The sequence below is a fragment of the Protopterus annectens genome, chromosome 14.part0 (genome assembly GCF_019279795.1).
Source record: "Protopterus annectens isolate FY-2018-M chromosome 14.part0, PAN1.0, whole genome shotgun sequence".
Lineage (NCBI taxonomy): Eukaryota > Metazoa > Chordata > Ceratodontiformes > Protopteridae > Protopterus > Protopterus annectens.
The window spans coordinates 598,201,404-598,207,403 of record NC_056748.1 but is presented as its reverse complement, the minus strand read 5'-3'; positions in this window follow the sequence as shown (position 1 = coordinate 598,207,403).

Here is a 6,000-nt window from a genome sequence, read left to right as displayed (position 1 = left end):
AATGCACTGTACGAACACATACTCAAATGCATGGATTTCATCATACTCAATAGAACCAAGATGCTGTACTCCAAAAAAAGGAAACCAATCTGGTTGTCCCCTGCCATAAACAAACTCTACAACAGAAGGAGGAAACTGATGTGGAATAAGGTAAAGTCCAAAGACTGGAAAAACTCCCTTATCAGCCTCAACAAAAAGTTGAGATCCCTCATCAAATCCTCTAAAGCTAGCTATGAAAACAGAATTGCAGCAGTAAAGACAACCACAGGGCCTTCTATAGTTATGTAAACAATCTCCATGGCAATACCCAGATTTGCTCTGAGCTACTGCACAATGGTACCTTCTATACCGAGCCAACAGATATTGCCAGTATACTGGCCAACAGATTCAGTGTCAGCTTTACCCCTCCTCCCCAAAGGACCAATCACAATACCAGTAGAGTGCCAGGCACCAAGTATTACTGCTGCACAGGTTAAAACAGCACTGTCCAAGGCTAAGAATACAACTTCTATGGGACCTGACAATATCCCTGGCTGTGTTCTACTTGAACTACAGAGTGAACTGGCACCTCACCTGTGTGCCCTGTTCAATCACAGCCTCACCTCATGCTTTGTCCCTACCAAATGGCAAACTGCTAAGGTCATCCCTGTCCACAAAGGAGGAGCGACTGCAGACCCTGGGAACTATTGCCCCATTAGCCTGATGAGTCTGATATGCAAAGCTATGGAACACATCATCATAGACCTAATAAACAAGGATATAGGGAATCTCCAAACTCTGGATCCTACACAGTTTGGTTTTGTGAAGGGTAGATCATGCCTGCTCAACCGACCTCTTTGAGTCAGTCATCAGAGCTGTGGATGAAGGCAAGGTTGTTCATCAACCTACCTTGATCTGGCCAAGGCCTTTGATACCATTTCCCACTTAGGAATCATAGAAAAACTCACTAAGCTAGGCATCAACCCCTATATCACTAGGTGGGTTGCAAACTGGCTCACAGACCCCACAGTGTGAAAGTAGCTGACTCCAAGTCAGACTGCAGACCAGTCATGAGTGGACTCCCAAAGCGTTCCTTCCTGGGTCCTCTCCTGTGTGGTATCTACTTCTCTGAAGTCCAGGCCAACATGAAAGTACTCTGGCTGACAAAGTTCACAGATGAATGCAAGTTGGGAGCTATTATTAACTCCCCAAGTGATGTTGACATGCTACAGAAAGGCCTCACTGAGACCAACAACTGGTGTCAGAACCATGGCCTTAAGCTCAATGCCAAAAAATGTGTCATCATCTCCCTTGGGAAAAACCTGGTTTCCTTGAATTTCAACATTGATGGTAGTCCACTGAACACAGAAGGTGTTATAAGAGATCTGGGAACACAGGTTGACAGCAACCTCTCTTTTGACCACCACATTGCCACTGTGGTCAGAAAACCCTTCTATGTGGCAAATCTCATTACTAAGGGTTTTGCATCCAGGAAGAAAGAGGTCATTGTCTCCATCTACTCTTCCCTCATTGGGTCAATCATTGAGTACAATGCCCCATTTGGCATGTACTTCACTAGACACCTGCAACAACTGGAGAGGCTGCAAAAGTACCTCACAAAGAGGATCATAGGCCTTAAACACTTGTCCTATATGGACAGACTCAAAAAACTCCAACTATTCTCTGTTTCATACCCCCTACTTAGAGGCAATCTCTGCTTGACTTACAAAGCCATGTCTGACCCAGCTCTGTTAGAAATGCTACATCTAAAGAAATCCCAATCCCTCCACACCACACGCTCCAGAGACCTCAACCTCATTACCACTATCAACAGAACATGCTGGAGGGACAGGTTCATAACCCAGAGACTGCCCATGCTATGGAATAGACTTACCATACATGTCAAACAGAACACCTCACTGGCCCTCTTCAAGAGAAAACTTGATGAGTGGATGGGAAATATGAAATTCACCCTGAGGATCACTCCACTGGCTCTACTTGACAGAGGCACTGGGAACTAAGGTCAGGTGGCATGATGCCAGGGTAATCCTTTGGGCTAGGCTTGTAAAGGCTCCAAGGCCATTAACCTAGTACACACCTATGAACCTATGAACTTCATACATAGCTTATCTGAACAGTAGTAGTGTTATTAAATGTTTTTTTTTTTTGCATGGTAAGATGTAGGGTTGGGGTTAGGAGAGGGACAGGATTATGGTTAACACACATTTGTAAGGATGATAGATGAGCTTCACCCCCCCCCCCTGCCTCCCTATAGCTGTACTTTTAACTAAAAGGTATGGAATATTGCCATAAAATAACATATTATAATACAGAGCATGCACAGGTATGTGAAGACGAAACTGCAACAGCATTTCTTCCAATCTAGAGTAGAAAGCTGGGCTCTGACTTAAAGTGTAGCCATGCATCATCCTTCTTTCAACTGTAAATCACCTCTGAGATTTATAAACTTTGCTACTATTTTACTTTTTCAGTTTCATATTCAAGAAGCTTGGCATATTTTTTGCCTAAGCAGTTCAGTATAACGGAAGTGAATCCTAAGTTGTGAAACAATATTACATTGCTGCTAAAATGTGCCTTCATGCAATATATGGCTAGCATTTACAAATAACCATTATGGGGCCTGAAAATTAGGTAAAATTAATTAATTAATTAGGTAAGGACATAAAAATATCATAACCTGGAATTTAGAAAACCTTAGCCTGATGCAGAAGGCATATCTTAAAAATCCTCTTTGTCACACTAAACCTTCCCAATTCATATATTGGTGTGTTACTTGGGTTTCCCCTTGTAGAAATCTCGACACAGACACTGGTCCTAAAAATGCAGCAACATGCCAATGTCAGTCTAGGGGAGTGGCTAATAATAATTAGCCAGGTGCTGTTTCCCAGAAATGTCTGTGGTTCCCAGTTTGTCAGACTGAGAGATTCAGAGAATCAGTCATATAATGAATAGGTTCATAGGTTCATAGGTAGGTACTGGGCTATCTGCCCGAAGGCATATATTAGCCCAGCCATGTTGTGCTGTATTCACCGCCCCTTTGGTTAGTTCCCTAGGCCCTTGATCTAGCAGCTAGTACCCTTGGCCCCTATCTAGTAGAGCTGTTGGTATGATCCCTGCTGTGAACTTTCTGTTACCCATCCACTCGTCAAGGTTCCTCTTGAAGAGTGATAGTGAGGGGCTCTGTCTTATGTAGATCGGGACCTTGTTCCATAGCAAGAGAAGTCTTTGCAAAGGGACTCTATCCCTCCAGCATGTTCTTTTCATTGTTGTGCTGAGGTTTATATCCCTAGAGTGTATAGCTCAAGTAGATTTTGTTTTGCTAAGATGGAGCATGTTCAACAGTTCTGGGTTGGACATGGCTCTTTATGTTAGACAGAGATTGCCTTTGAGAAGTCGGCATGCAACAGAGAAAAGCCTTAGTTTTTTCAATCATGCTGCATAGGGCAATTGTTTAAAGCCAGTAATCCTCTTAGTGAGGTACCTCTGTGGTCTCTCCAGCTGCTGGAGATGCCTATCCAGATACATTCCAATTGGTGCATTGTACTCAATAATGGGTCTGATGAGGGAATAGTAGAGGGGCACCACTACATCCTTAGATCTTGATGCAAACCCTTTTGTGATCAGATGGGTCACATAGAAGGATTTTCTAACCACCTTGGCAACATGGTTATCAAATGAAAGCTGACAATCTACTTGGGTCCCTAGATCCCTTATTACTTCTTCAGATTTCAGGGGGTTACCCCCTTTGTGGTAGTTCGTGGGTACTCTGTTTTTTCCAAAGAGGATTACTACGCATTTTTTAGCATTTAGCTTGAGACCATGGCTTTGACACCATGCATCAGTCTCATTAAGGCCCTTCTGGAGGATATCCATGTCGGCCGGAGACTCTATTATAACACCCAGTTTGCAGTCATCCGCAAACTTGGTCAGCCACAGCCCTTCAGTGCTTGCCTGTACTTCTGAGAAGTATATGCCAAACAGGAGGGGCCCCAGGACAGAGCCCTGAGGCACACCACTCATTAGTGTTCTGGATTCGGACATAGATCCCGCTACTCTTACTTTGTGGGATCTGTCTGAGAGCCAGTTTGCGATCCATCTTGTGACGTAAGGGTTTATGCTCAGGTTGGTGAGTTTATCAATAATACCCAAATGGAGAATGGTGTCAAATGCTTTAGCAAGGTCAAGGTAAGCCACGTGTACCTCCTTTCCCTTATATATAGCCTGAGTAACTGTCTCAAAGAAGTTCACCAGGTTCAGGAGGCATGATCTGCCCTTGACGAAGCCGAACTGTGTGGGGTCAAGTGTTTGGAGGTTCCCAATCTCTTCATTTATGAGTTCCATAACGATTTGCTCCATTGCCTTACAGATCAGACTGGTCAGGCTTATTGGTCAGTAGTTCCCAGGGTCGGTTGTGGGCCCACCCTTGTGCAGCAGAACCACCGTTGCTGTGCGCCATTCTATGGGCACATATCCTGTCGAGAGGCTGAGACTGAACAGGGTATTCAGATGCGGGTTAATTCATTTTGGAGCTCGCATATGACACAGCCCATGATGAATCATGAATGCCATCAAAAGACAGTGGTCATTCAGTCATTCATTTGTATGGGAGTACTTATGGTGCAAGTAAGTTCAGTGTAGTCATGGAGGTGGGATGTGACAATGTAGGTGTATGTGTGGATGTAGATATGTGTGTCTCTAGGGGTGTAAATGAGGATGCATGAATGTGTGTGTGTGTGTGTGTGTGTGTGTGTGTGTGTGTGTGTGTGTGTGTGTGTGTGTGTCTGTCTGTCTGGGTGTGTCTGTCTGTGTGTGTGTGTGCATCTGCAGAAGGGTGATGCATGATGCATGGTCTGAAAGGGAGAACACTGGTGCAGTCAGAACTGGTGATGCATTGCTTGATTCAGAGACATAGTAATAAGCTTCTAATGATGTCTTTCTAATTGTTGCTATGCCATATATCTGAATCAGAATTTCACTGTTACTCAAAATGACTTTGGGCAATTAGTACCAGTGGAGAGAACGTCTCTGAATTCCAGTCAAAGGATTTATTATGTGTCTCAAAAACAAAGAGTAGATCTGGAAGCATATCCAAAAACATGACATTAAAAATGTTTGATTTTACGTAATTATCACTTATCCTTCTGAATTACTGAGTAAGTCAACATGATGGGCCCATTTAATCATTTCTTGCTATCTCCTGGACACAAGTGTGTTTAAATTATAAGAGTCATGAGGAGTAATAATAATAATAAAAATTAAAAAAAGAAACTTGACTACGATAATTAGTCCAAAGTGAAGAAAATATACAGTAGGTGATCCCTCCACTATTTCTTCAAATCACTGCATTATTTGAAAACTTTGTGAGTTACTTATGGCTTATCAAGTAAATAAATGAGCAAACAACATCCATTATTTAAACTAATATCCAGTGCATAAATTAATGTAGTGTAGTACATGAAGTAAATAAAAACGAAAGTTCCTGAGAATGAAGTGTTTCTCCGAAGAAAGTACAAAAACCAATAAAAACAAGAGAAAACAACAAACATGGCAGTGGTGCAGAAACAACTATTTAATAAGTGCTTTCACATCTCTGTATGATACTTCTTCAGATTTTAAAAACTTTCCAAAAAATAAACATTTAAATATAAGATAGATCATTTAAAACATCCAATCACATTACAAATTTCATTATGTCATCTGCTTTAAGTAATAATTGTGCTGCTTTTTTAAATGCACAATAACATTTCATTAAAGCAAAATATATTATACAAAAATCTTATAAGTCATACGATACAAGTACAAATATGACTCTGTCATTATCCATGTTGGAGTGAACGACTTGAGACATACCTCCCTGGACTACATGAAAAGAGACATGGAAGAGCTCTCGGATCATGTGGCCCAGGCAGGTATGACCCTAGCCCTGAGTAGCATTCTGCCTTCACCCAGAATGATGCCACAGTATAAGGACAAAATGATTGACTTCAGCAATTGGCTAAG